The sequence below is a fragment of the Sarcophilus harrisii genome, chromosome 4 (assembly GCF_902635505.1).
Source record: "Sarcophilus harrisii chromosome 4, mSarHar1.11, whole genome shotgun sequence".
NCBI lineage: Eukaryota > Metazoa > Chordata > Mammalia > Dasyuromorphia > Dasyuridae > Sarcophilus > Sarcophilus harrisii.
The window spans coordinates 216,794,415-216,809,293 of NC_045429.1; the positions used below are offsets into that span (position 1 = coordinate 216,794,415).

The following is a 14,879-nucleotide window of genomic DNA, read 5'->3' on the forward strand; positions in this document are numbered from 1 at the left end:
TAGTGACTTTAGAGTTAGTCTTAACACATCAACAAGTATTTATTGAACTTTTATATAATCAATAAATCGTACAGTGTGTCATGCTCTGTTCTGGGCTCTGTTGATACAGATCCAAAGAGAAGCAATACCTCCTCTGAAGGAACTTATATTCTAATGGAGAAAACAAGTCCGCATATAAGAATATATAGAAAATTATTATCAAGCAAATAGATACAAATAGATAAAAAGTATCAAAATAAAAATTTTAGGGGAAAGGATAATTCTAGTAGTTGGGGGATGAGGGAAAAGGTTTTATGCAAAAGGTGGTGCTTCCTCCATATTTTGAAGGAAGAAAAGAATTCTATGAAGTAGAAGAAAAGGATTCTAAGAGGCAAAAGTGAGGAAGGATTACATTCCAGGCATGAAGGATGACCAGTGTAAAAATATAGAAATGGCTGGTGTAGTATTATGAGGAAAGATGACCAGTTTGTCTGGATCACAGAGTAAATGATAAATAATGTCCAAGGAGCCTGGGAAAATAGACTGGGGTCCGGTTGTGAAGGGCTTTAAAGACTAAAAGCAAAAAAGAGTCTGTTTATATTTTTTCCTAAGCCACTGGAGTGATTGAGTAAGAGAGTGATATGGTCAGATCTTTGCTCAAGGAGGGTAGCAGTGTGTAAGATATGTTGGAATGGGAAGGAAATTGAGAGGCAAGGAGATTAGATGGGTGTCATTACAATAATCTAGCCAGGGAGTTATAAGAACTTAAACTGAGGTGATAGCCATGCAAATAAAGTTAAGAAATTGGATGAAGAAGATGTTATGAAGATTTGGCAACTGACAACTTACAAACAATATTTGGCAACTTACAGAATGTGTAAGGTGAGATGTGATTCTAAAAATCTCAAAGATGGTGGTGCTTTCCACTAAAATAGAAATGTTTGGGTTAGGGGAGATGATAATGAGTTTAGTTTTATTACTTGGTGAATTTTAGATGTCTCCAGAACATCCAGTTGGAAATGTCCATTGGGCAAATTGGTAATGTGGAAATTAAGTGCAGAGGAGACTAAGCCTGGATATATAGGACTGAATATATAGATCTGTAAGTCATCTGCATAGAGATAATTGTTGAACCCATGGGAAGAGAGTATGATGGTCACTAGAGAAAATTTCTCAGTCATAGAAAACATTTATAAATTGGAGACATACTGTGGATGATAATCCAGAAAATTAACTGGAAAAAGCATGGTAAGACAGGATAACCAGGAAATCTGTGAAAACCTAGATAGGAAAGTATCTAGGAGGAAAAGGATAATTAATAGCATCAGATTCATCATCAGTTCAAGATGCATCAGGTCAACAAGGTTGAAGACTGAAAGAAATTAAAACTGACTGAAAAAAGAATTGAGATTTGGCAAGTAAGATTTAAGGCATGGTCCTTAAGAAAGAAATCTAGCCAGTAAACCCCAAGATATCTTGAAAGGGTTCAGAGATCCAAAAGAAAAAAAAAGCTTTTAAGAGCATTGGTAGGTAAGGGTATCATACCTTATGTGAAGAAAGGGAGGGAAGAGGAGGGAAGGACAGAAGCCATATTACAAAAGATTATATACTAAGCAAAAGAAGAGGGAGCTGCGACAACATGTGGAGGGAACATTTTCAAGAAATTTTTCTGAGAAAAGGAGGAGAGATATAGAATGATAATTTGAAGGAATGAAGGTTTCTTAGGACAAGGAAGACTTCGACATGTTTGAAAGTAGTAAGGGAGAAATCTGTATATAAAGAAAAACTGAATATTCAAGAGAGAGAAGAGGGAGAATGATTAAAGTTACATCTTTTTAAAATTTATTTTATTTTCAATTCATAGAACAAATAAACATTTCCATTTCACAGCACAATAAAAAAGATGATTGCATGTGAAACTGCAAACCTGCCATGTACAACTTGCTATTCCCTCCAAAAATACAACTTAATCATGTAAATTTATTTTTTTTTCCTTTTTTTCTTTCCTCTCTTTCCTCTCTCCAACCCTAGATATGGTTAGACATACACATACCATATATATATAAATATATATATCTGTGTTATGTGGGTGTATGGGAATGTGTATATGTAAAATTATTCTGTACATACTTTTATTAATAAGTTCTTTCTCTTGATGCAAATAACATATGAAGATATGTCCTCTATTTTTAATTTGTGCCAAAATGACTTAATTGCTCAAAATAGTTCTTAAAAGAATATTGCTGTTACTGTATACAATAGATATTTCCGAGAAGCATCATGACAAAATTGGTGGAGCACTGGCCATTCAACCAGGAAAGCCTGGGTTTGGGTCCCGCATCTGACAAACACCAATTATCTTACCTTTGACAAAACTTAACTTTTCAGTGTTCCAAGAAATTCTCTAAATTATAAGTTACAAACCAGTTGCCAAAACTTATCAACTAGATTCCAAGCTCCTCAAGGACAGTACTTGCTTCACTTTTGCCTCCCTTCCTGACACACAGAAGACACTGCATAAAGGAAGTGCACAATGGAGAAGATGCAGTAAGCTTAGTAAAGAGTTTCAGTAAAAGATTGAAGATCAAAGAGAAAAGAACACAGAAAGAAATAATGAGGCACATGAGTCAAGAGAAAAGAATATAAATGAAATTCAAACAGAATTACTAATGGAAGGAGGCCTTGTATAGAAAATTTCATATTAGTATAAGAAGAAAGAAAGTGTATTTAAAAACTCAAAAGGATCATCCTGTGGAAGATGTAGGAAAGAAAAACTACTTAAATAAAAGTATTCTGAATAGAAAGGGAGAGAGAAAACAACATAGGAAGGAATGAAATGAGAAAATTGTTGAAGTCAATCTAAAAGGTAGATTTAAGGAATAAGTAAAGAAAAACATGGAATATCTAACAAACAGTACAAGTTAGCAACAGGATTATCTTAACTCATTCTATTTTCACACTCAATTATGTGACTTCCACTTCCCCAAATTGTTATATTCAAATAGAGGTTGGAAAAAAATCTGTATATTTAACCTTGCTCCAAAATAAGACTAAAGTGTCACTCCCCTGAAACCCACCTTAATAGAGTCCACAACCTGCGTGGGTTTGTTTGCCTTTTTGAAATTCTTGTTAAAAGACTGTTATTTTTAGTCTGCTTTAAAAGTCACTATATAAATATATACTGGCTTGTTGCAAGTATGTGTGTACTGTATTTCTTATTGTGAACTGCTCCAGAAAAACATGCATCCACTCCAGTTTCCCCACTTCAGATTTCAAGTGTAAGAGAACTGTTTGAAGGGTCTCTCTTGAGATCGACTTGTTAAACCTTGAAGAATTTATCCTAAAAGCTACAATGAATTTTGATGTGTTACTTATTTTTTTGTGAGTGAGATCTCTGATACAGAGAAAATTATAGTGTTGGTACATATTAATGGGCACACACAATTATACTTCTAAATGTCAACATCTGTATATAAACAAGTTAAAGCAGCACAGAAATTGATCCCCTAGCTACTGTAGTCTTATACCCGTTTATTGATAATAGGTTCACTTACTAAAGCTCTGAATTTGATCACATGTGTATTGCCACTGAAAAGAAGCATATCTTTGAGCAAAGGTTTATTTTACTATTTATGCCAGACTTTAATGATAAGTCAGGAGTTCCTATCTCTCGACTCTGATTCATTTTCCTTTATGTGGCTGCCATGAGAGACTTTAAAATGAAACTTTCATAGTAAAAGCTTGGTGCTTAGAATGTAGAGAACATTTTAAAAGATGTTTGTTTTGTGGGTGTTGCATTTGAATCATAAAATGATAATCCTAAAAGTTCTCTCAGTCAACTTGACCAACCTCCTCATTGTACAAATGAGGAAACTGAGACCTTGAGAGAAGAGTCTTGCCCAAGACCACATAGCAAGTCAGTGTCAAAACTGAAATTCATACCCAGATTACAAAGGGCTCTTTGCACAGCCATGCATTTAAGTCATCAACTCATCAGGAGCAATTTGTTTTAATTGAACAAATAGAAATCAGCTAAAAAAAAGTCAATAAAATAAAATTCAATAGATTCTGTTCAACAAATATTTAGGATCATGGTTTTAGAAGTATTTAGAAGTAGATCACCTATAGGCAGGTAGATGGCACAGTAGATAGAATACCAGGCTTTAAGTTAGGAAGACATCTCCCTGATTTCAAATCCAGCCTTATTAGTTGCATGACCCTGGGCAAATCACTTAATCCTGATTGCCTCAGTCTCCCCAGTTGTAAAATGAGGTGGAGAAGTATCTTTGTCAAAAAAAAAACCCAAATGGGGTCACACGTAGAGTTGGTCACAACTGAAATGACTCAACAGCAACAACAACAGGAGATCATCTAAATCAACTCTCGTTTTATATGAGGAAAGAGAATCCTAGAAAAATTAAACAACTTGTCTATGTCACTTGAGTAATAGGTGGTAGAGTTAGAATTTGAACCCAGGTCTTCTGACCCCATATCCAACACTCTTTCAAATACACTACATTGAAGTTACTAAGTGCCTAAAGTGTGTAAGTTGTTTTTCTGAGCCTTGAGGGTACAAAAAAAATAGATATAAGACATTCCCTGCTCACTTATAAGAAGTAGCCTGGCACAATAGAATAAGAGCCATATTTGTAGTCAGAGGAGTTGGTTCAAATCTTGATCCTGTGTGACCATGAGCACGCCTCCATTTCTCTGTGTGCTACCATTGGTAAAATAAGGAAATTAGTTTAAGCCTTTTCTTGCTCTTAAATCCATGATGATCCCGTGCTCCTGTACAATGTGATGAGAAAATGGCAATGAAAATGGAAAACCGGAAGTTTTTTAATATGCATTTTTTTATATTTTTATATATAAAATGTTAATTCTCAGTTCATAGATTGCAGCAGATTCTTGTTTGGCACCTTTTTTCATTTTCTGCTGCCTCAGTTTGTTCATTCATTCCACAGAATTTTATTCAGCATCGATTGTGTACAATGCCTTGTTCCAAGCAATGAGGGAATTATAAAGAGAAGATAAAAGCCCTGCCCTTCAGACCCTTTTTTAACCTATTTTTTTTTTTTGACTGTTGGTACTTCTCTAGCTGTGAGTTATATTGCCAAAGAGACACTACTAGACCTCCACCAACCCATAGACCAGGATGATTGTTCTTTGGTTTTACTGTCTCATACTAAATAACACAAATCACTTCTCAGCCTATAAACCTAATCCAGCTAAGTCCTAAAGTGTTAAATTTGATCTGTTAGTCCCTGAAGTGAGATTACATCCTTGCTCCTCACTCCTTCTATTTTTACTCCTGCATTGTTGTGACCATGCCACCCAGTGGTGAAGGCACATTAAAGGGAATAGGGAAAAGATGGCAGACCATAAAACATAATTCATCACTGACAAGTTTGGCAATTTATAAAATAATGTTCTCCCAGACAATCTGTAATATAAATAAAAATGGCTATCCAGGTTTGGGGCTTAATTTAAACTGCATAAAAATTGAGTCCATGTGGTTAAAAAAAAATATGGATTCCAAATTGCCAATTAAAAAAAAAGTCCACCAGATGCATAAAAATTGAAGCAATTTGCTCCTCTGCCTTGCACATTCTCTTCCTCTCACTTTCTTCATGACCCAGATATAAAAATATGTTATGTTCTTGTGCTCCCTCTCCTGGTTCCTCCTGTTAGGCAGTGAGTCTGTATCTCTAGGATTGTTTTGATCTTGTGAGTGACATGGGTCCAAGAATGAAATCTACCAGTATAAGTAAATATGGATTTTTAAAATAAGGGGTGGGGTGACACCTAGAAATAAATGTGTTTTTGTGGAGTAGTTTTATTTTGACCAAATAAAAGTGGAGGAGGGAGGGAGGGAAGGAGGGGGGAAAAGGAGGGGGGGGAGGAGAGAGAGGAGAGAGAAACCTTTTGGGGAAGTGGAGATTAGCATTAAAACAGCATTAGAATAAATACTTGAGAGACTTCATTTAGAAGGCGAGGGAAGAGATATGCCTCCCTGCAGATAGATAGATGCATGTATGATTGTGCCCTACCAGTTAATAGTGCTAATTGCCTAATTATCTGGTCATGTGCAATAATAAAGCCTTTTGACATTTCATTCTCTCCATATGCCAGATAAAGTGTGCTGGTGTCTGGTATGTCACCGTGGTGATGAGTAAACCCTATTCTCTTCCTGCCCAGTGTAGGGTAGCAAGATGATTTTTATAGCCTCTCTGGAAGCTGGGCTTTTCTGTAATGACAGAAGCCTGGAAACAATGGCAGTTGGAGGCATTCATTCCTGAATTAACACGGGAATCTCGGCCTTACTTTGGGGGGAGGCAGACAGCAAAGAATATGCTGTGACCTCTGGGGCTCTCCACAGGCACCCACGTCTGCCTCTACCCAACCATTGTCATGATCCTGATTCCTGTTCCCTTTCTCTGTTGATTTTGTGACTTTGGCCATTAGGAATCTGACTTGTTTACTTTTGTGCTTCTTTACTCTCTTTGTTTGGTTTCCTGAAATAGTCTTCCTGCCAAATAAAGTCACTCATGCCTTAGTTTCCGGGAATTTGTTTTATTTGTGAATCTACGAACTACTTGTCTACATTATCACCACTGTTTTGTTATTTTGAAAGAAAACTAGCTCCCTACTTCAACTTTCCTATCCTATGAATTCATCTCATCATCATTTAAATCTCTCCAGACTGAGTTCCAAAAACATAATTTTCCTAATTATTTTCACTGTAACAATTCCTAACTCCTCTTTCTTAGAATTCTGTTTCCTTCAAAGTTTAAGACACTTTCTACATGATCTCTTTTAGCTGTTCATGTCTTCTCCACTCCTCATCTTTTTCCAATAACTTACTTGGTACTGTGTATGTGTGTACATATGTACATACGTGTCCATGCCAGCTGTCTCCCTCCTTTTCCCCCTGCACTTCATGAAATGGAAGTTCTTCAAGGGCAGAAATTGCTTATAGTCTTTATATTCCCAATGTTCAGACTCATACCTAGCATACCAAAGGCATTTAATACATGGTTGTTGATTGATTGATTGATTGATACAGGACAAGGTGTGTGTGTGTGTGTGTGTGTGTGTGTGTGTTTTCTGTGGAGAATCCACATCCTCAGATTTTGCAGATAATTATCATTGAAACATAAAATTTTAGAGCTGAAAAGGACCTTAGAAAGTATCTCATCCAATCCTTTACATTTATAGATGAAGCCCAAAGTGATTTTTCCAGAATCACACAGCTAGTTAACTAAGGCTAGTTAGCTAGTTAGTTAACGCAACTAGGACTAGCACCCAAGTTTCCCAACTAATGTTTGAGTAGTAATCTATAAAGATTTTATACTTATATTTCGTTTTATGAAATAGTTATTAAGAAAGAAAGCATGATGAGGGCTTTTCAGGAAAAAGGGGGATAGTAATCCCAAAAGCTTATTGTTAAATCCTTTAAACCCAGGAAAAAATTATAATTTATACCTGCAAAAGCAAGGATCATAAAATTTGGAAGACAGATTATTAATAAGATTCTGTTACTCCGTGGTGCATTTGACTTTCTGCCTGGGTCAGCACTGGAACTGTTCCACTACCCAGTGTGATCTGAGCTCCTGCTTTTCTTAGTCTGTACCATATAGGTCAGTGTTACATTGTTTTGTATCTGTTCATGTGTCAGTTGGTTCCCTCAACTAGATTATAAATTCCTTAACAGTAAGTACTTGGAAAGGGAGGTTAGTGGAAGGAGCAGTGAGACTCAGCAGAGACATGGGTTACTTATATGAATGCCCACAAGCAATTCAATCAAACTCCTCTTCCAACTCCAGTCTCCTCACCTTAATGGGAGGTCATACCTATGGATTTACTTCAGAGAGTTGTTGCTAGGATCTAGATTGTAAATCCTTCAATTCTTAAAGCATTCTATACATTTGTCCTATCATTGTTAATTGTTGATCAATTTAAATCTGGAGGTAAAGTGATAATAATAGATAAAGCATTAGTGGTGTCAGGAAGTTCTGAGTTCAAATTTTACCTCAGGTACTTACTAGCTATGTCACCTGGTAAGTCACTTAAACTTTGTCAGCTTCAGTTTCTTCAACTATAAAATGGGGATAATAATGGACCTGCTTCCCAGGATCTTTGTGAAGATCAAATGAGATGTTTGTAATCACTTAGCACCACAATTTGTTATATTGTTATATATTCTATTTGACCACACAGACAATGTAGCTTTGTTGGCAAAGATACTGGAGTGGTTTGCCATTTCCTTCTCTATTAGTCCCCATTTTACAGATAAGGAACTGAGGAAAATGGGGGCTAAGTAATTTGCCCAGGATTACACAATTGATTAAGGCCAGATTTTTAACTCATCTTCCTGACTCTAGGCTTAGTGCTCTATCCATTGCACCAGGTAGCTGTCCCCAGCAGGCATATAATATTTAATAAATTCTTGTATCCTTCCTTTCTTCACTAGAATTTAGTTTAAGGGCTTGATCCTCAGTTCTGCTAATTATTAGCTGTGTGACTTTGGTCCAGTCACTTAACACCTCCAAACTTTGGTTTTCTCATCTGTAAAATGGAAATAATTATAGTGTTACTTATGTCATATGACTTTTGTAAGGATCCAATGAGATCATGCTTGTAACCACTGTGTATGTAAAAATGTCTGTTACATATGGTATATGTGGTATAAAATACAGAGCCTTAAAATATCAGTGTATTCTTTTTGTAGTTATCCCAGTGGAAAATAACCTATAATTGCTCAAAGACTGTATAGGCTCGCAGGACTACAATGGCTGTTGTTTACTATACTTGAAGACAGTTGTTAAGCCAATCTTTGGCATTAACTTCTCTATAGACTTTGTAACTCAAATCCTCTCAATATTTTTCCCTTGGAGCTTTTTTCCCCTCTATTTTTTGTAAACTTTTCAGACTTGGTCCCATTAATCTGATGGCTTGATGCTGTTTTGATCATTCATTCTTTCATGAAAACACTGAATCCTCAATGGGAAAGGCATTAAGTTCTACCTCTCTCCCAATACACCAATCCCCTCTACAACCCATAACATATGGTTTTTTAGACCTTGCTTACACAATTTTATATCTATACTAGTAGTAACAAAATGTACTCCCACACATAACTCACTCAAGTAATTCCTTCTCAAAGTTTCATCACCTTCTTCTAAAAAGAAAGAATGTAAAACACTTTGAGATTAAGGACTGTGCCATTTTAAAAAAAAAATTGTGTCTCTAGGTCTAGGACTGACCTTGTATACAAAAACATTTCATTGATGATTTTTGAATGGCATTGACTGAATCTTTTAGTTTGGTTTGATTTTTTTTACATTTTGTCCATTTAATATATGAAGGTATTTATTAAATTATTACAATGTGAATATTTAATACACGTATGAAAATGAAAAAAGATATTAGCAGTTCCCAGCCATATTTCTGCTTTTTCTTCTATAGCACATTATGTGTAAGCTGTGGAGGTTGTTATTCTAACCTACCCTAACACTGGCACATTAGCTTCTAATGTTATATCATTCTCAAACTGCCATCCTAGTGTGTTCTCCCATTATCGATTTTTGCTTTGATATCTCCTCAGTATTACTAATAACCAGTCAACATCAGTTAGTTTAACAAAAGGATATTTACCAAGAAAATGTAGCAAGATCTAAAATACAAAAACTTTTTCCTATTACAGTGCATGTTCTCCTCTATCACTTAGATCCCTGAAAAGAATTTAAACTCGAAATGGTATCTACCCCACCACCACCAAGTCTGGGTATTGCATAAACTAATGAATATACTGCTCTCTTATTTGCCAGGTCTGCTGGACTGAATCAAGCAGGTTACTCATTAGGATTACATGAGATCACTATGTTTAACTGATATAGCTGTAGCAGATTGCTTTGAACTCCCATTGCTGGATCTTCTCTATTGGTTTTCTGACCTTTTGAAGCATACAAATTTGTCATGTCTGATACCCATTCACTTGAAGCAGGGAAGGATAACTATAACAAAGGCAGAAGAAACAAAAATGCCATGTGTTTGAGGCCATATGGCAATCCTATTGAGAAGATAAGCCTTTTAGCTTGTAGTGCAAGGTATCTCTCCCCACACAGTCTTATAGCTTTTCTTGCCTCACTTATGAGCAGGCAAAGGAGATGTTAAGTTCTTCTGTTGGAGCTTTTCATATGCATTCTTGGCTTTAGCTTTGCAACCATAAAAGGCACTTTTTTATCACCATACAGTGACAAGAAAATGTCAGAGTTCACCTAATCATGCTCTAAAGTAGAAAGTAAGGCACTCCATTGATCAACTGTACACAATTATAGAAGGACATTCTGCAAAGTTTCCATATGCCTTGGCAAACTGTACATGTTCAGTGGACTAGACTCTCATTATTACTTCTCCATAAAGTCTTTATTTGGTAGATGTGAGGGTATTCTCAACAAAAGTAGTTGAAGGGAACAGTTGGCTTACAATTGTTTACTTATTTTATAAAACATTTGATTCTTTAGCGTAAGAAGGAATAAGAAGGCATGAAAACATGATCTTGTCCATATATATCAAAAACATACAAGAAACATACATAAAAACCCCAAAAGATAAAGAGGCATGTGACCTGCACTACTGGAAAGGATAAATGCACTGATGAAATCAGAGACCCGTCTTATATGGGTTCTCCAGAACAATTTCCAGCTTCTCTATTTTTCTACCACATATTTTCTTGCTTGATATTTCAACAGCTCTATGATCTCTCTGATAGGAGTGCTATCTCCAGTGATGCAAATAACAACCCATTCATGCCTGCCCATTTTTTGTGACTCTTTTCCTATGCTTCCACAAAATCTACCACAGTGAGTCTGTCTAAGATATTGAGAGCCTTGTTTGAGTTTTTTTTTTTATATTCCATAGATACTAGGGGGACTCAAATGCTGTCAGTCAATTCTTGCTTTCACTTCTTGACTGAAGCATTTTTCTGACAACATTCTCTACCCTGGTTTTCCTATACTTTTTCTCACTTGTAATGACATGCAACCTACTCACATTAGCTGTGCACTTCTCAGTTGCTCTTCAGTACTTTGGAGATTGTTATTTCATGATTTACAGATCTAAATCACCCAATAAAAGCTTGGAGTTATTAAAAACAATATGCAGTTTTCTAAAGACAATCTGATTTGTTCTTCTATTTCATTCTGGACCCAATTCACTGACTATTTGCAGTGGCTAATGGAATGGCTCCATAAGTGGTCCATCCAAAGGTATATAATAGTCTGAACAAATAGGTATACTCTGTCCACTTAGTTTGTCCTATTCAGACAGGGCAAATTCTTTTGAGTGATTATAAATATCATTGAGGAGCATCTGCAGTGTCCCAGATCTTCATATAATTAATACAGTGTCACTTGCAAACATGTTTATGTGGAGGACCTTACCATCGAAAAAAGAAATTAACTGTATTCTTTTTTTTGAAGTCCCTTACTCCTGCCAATTTACCTAATCAAATAATGTTTCTGATTTTAATGTACAAAAATGGTATCAGAAAACAGAGTATCTAAAAAAAAAGTTAGCTGGTAAGGCTCAGTCACCATTGTTTGGACTCTCCTAAAATTTAACAAATAAAATCTCTAACCTCAAAAATAATATCAGCTAACTTTCAGAATGCTCAAATTGATTTGTTAATTTTTTTTAAACAATGAATATAAGGCTTTCTTAATCATATAGTACCATATTCAAAACAAATGCTGGGAAATTGCCATGACTCCTCCACCCACCTCCCCCAAAAAAGCTTAGTTCTCAAGGACCTACACCCTGGGTACATCTGTGACATTACTTCCTTTTCTCACTGCCCTATTGCATTGGTGTGGAAAAGTATGTTTGGGTGTACCATGGAAACTGGATATGACCAGGGCAGTCATTGCTAGATTTCTCCGCCTCCTCTGTGTTTGGCAGTCAGTCGTGAACACCTTGTTCTGCTGCCAGAGATGACACATAGTTCTCCAAAGACAGGACGCTTACTTCATGGCCTCACAATCTGAAATCCTGGAAGCACTCCTCTTCCCAGCAGAAGCGTATCCTGAGTCATTGCTGATGTCATTGTTAAGCCTGCAGTCATTATGTCCCAGCGCTTCTCAAGACAACACAAGAACATCAAAGAAAGCCAAAGTAAGCCAGACCAAGCCCTCGCATAAGGAAAGCCTTGCTCATCAGTTGACAGAATCAGTGCGCAAGCACCACCACCTCCCCCTTATTTTTTTAACAGATGGGAATTATATGTATGAAAAACCTGGAGCTTAAGAGCAGAAAGTTGGAAACTTAGAAAATCCTCACATTTACTGCTGACTCACACATCCTATGTTACATCCCAGTTTATTGGGTGTACACTTCCACAGCATGGCTTGCAAGGAGGCAAGTGGCCATGAAATTCTGCCTGCTCTACCTCTAGCTCTGGGGCAGTCACTGCCAGATTAGCATATGGGGATTTTGAGGTGTTGATCACTTCTCAGATCACTCACAAAGCACAGATGGTACAGTGCTTACATCAGCATTAGACCATTTCATTTGCCATTGCCCATGATAGCAATGAAAAGGGAAACAAGAATAGCCATTTCCTTGAATTAAAAGCCTGAGTGCTAGCTAACATCTCTACGGACTTCCATTTTGAACTTGGGATAAGCCACCCATCCTTTTTCCCTTCTTGTTTTTTATAGAATGGATTGATTTGTTGGTACAGGATGAAGGGAGATATAGCAGATGGTAAAAATAATGCTGCTTCTTCTGGTACAGTTATCCCTTCCACATCTCAGGAGTTAGGGGAGCAGTATTCCATGATCTAAAAAAATCCACATAAATTTTTTTGATTCTCCCTTTGTACTAGAGAAGTCTGAATTTTTTCCGGGATGTTTATAGTACTTTATTGTAAAGTGTGGGTATATTTGTGGTATTAAAAAGATAATTATATTGATATTATACAATATATGTATACACATGTTATTTACATGTGTTTATATATATATATAATTAATTCCTGAATTTCTAAACATTTTCTATGTCTGTTAGTTTCATATGTCATCCACAGCTTCAGCAAAACTTCCCAAAAATTCCCATTTGATTTATTATGCTGACTCATAATATGTAGAAACCATGAGGGGAAAGTTGCCATGTGGAAGAAATAACTATAAAATGTTATATGACTCACTGATTTTGACCAGTGAGTCAGATGGTTTCTTCCAGCTCTGGCATTCAGTGATCTTTTATGATAGTTTCACAAACACAAAGGTAAAATCTAGAGTTTAATTCCCTCTAAAAACTGTGCCAATGGCTTCCTCTCCTCTTACTTGCATAGCACTAAAAGAGGCTACACTTCCAACCTAGGAAGATGATAATAAAAATCCCTTGTTCATTAATGACTTTTCTTTGATTTATTCAGAGCCCTTCCCTGTCCATTACTTATCCCAGCTCAAGCAAGAAGAATAGGTTTCTCATAAACAAAATAGGTGAAACATTAGGAATACCACCTGATTGGCTCATGTGCCAGTCAGAGGTCAAACTCAAAATACAGCCAAAGTTTCCTTCAAGATAACAGTGACACTCTTTCCATTAGACTTTGCTTCTATGTTGTCCTTTTGATCTGGCTTTCCAAGTTCTATTGCCAAAATGTGGAGTATATTTCTCAAACACAAGAGAAATGAAGGGGGAAAAAAGCATTTTCCTGTTAGACTTCTACACTAGAAAACTATATTGGTACAGTTCATTATTTCAGGTGGAAAAGAAAAATCAGGCCTTTGAAAAATGACAGTTGAGGTGGTCTTGGTTTTTTATTCTTTTAATACTATTCCTAACCTGTTTTGTGCCTTTTTTTTAAATCAAAAGGTTGAAAATGGGTTTCAAGTGACTAAACTGGTGTGAATTGTGGCATAGGATCAGATCTAGACTATCACAGTGTTTAGCAAGATTGCTTTTGTCCTGAATAAGGAAAAGAAAGAATTCTTTTAAAATGGAGCCATGTAGACAAAACTAAAATTCTCAAAAAATTCTATGAAGATGTTTTAAAAATGAAATTGTAGGGACTGGTTATAGGTTTTACTGCTTCCCTCTCAGTAGGTGAGATACAATAAGCTTGTTTAAAAAAAAATGTTAAAAAGCAGCTTATGTACACCTGTTTTGGGATTACCCTTATACTTGAAATGGAATATTTTTATTATCAGTGAGCCTCATTATAAAGTCTTTCAAGAAGATTTTAAACTTTAATTGAATGAGGGACTTATGACAATATTGATTTAGAAAAATGCAAATACTTTATGCTTATATCAAACATACCCGAAATTTCTCACTTAGCTTGAGACAAATAACATTTAACTCCAAGTGAGTAGTTGATGCATAAGGCGAGGTCATCTCAAAGGAGAGAAGATGTGCTTTGTGCTGATGGGTTGTTTTTTTCAGAGACACTGAAATAACCCCAAACAAATATATGTGTGTATCTATATGTGTGTATGGGTATATACATATGCACATATATATTATGTATGTAATATATATAAAGAGGTAGATAAGAAAGAAAGAAGGAAGGAAGGAAGGAAAGAAAAGAAAAGAAAAGAAAAGAGCAGCAATTTCATCTATCCCACAGATTTTCAACCAGAAATTTTTTTTCCAGCTGTCTGGAGCAGATTGACTAGGAGGAGGCATTGAGTCCCCCTTGGATTATGATATAGGAGACTAGAGTTGAAAGGAGGCCAAAGTAAAAAGGACTAATCACTCTAGTTCTCTCTTCAATGCCTAGTCCATCTGGAAAGAATGTCTGGTGCCACCTGGCTCACCACCAATAAAATAAAGCATTTCTGTTTTTCTGTTTCCAATTTCTAAAGAGTGAGGTGGTATCAAAGCAGGTGATT

At 36.1% G+C, this 14,879-nt stretch overlaps 1 protein-coding gene across 4 annotated transcripts in view; it reads left to right on the forward strand.

The window, feature by feature from the left end:
- BACH2 (BTB domain and CNC homolog 2) overlaps window positions 1–14,879 on the forward strand; it is a 416,861-nt gene that overhangs the window by 362,676 nt on the left and 39,306 nt on the right. The gene's annotated exons all lie outside the window — the stretch shown is intronic.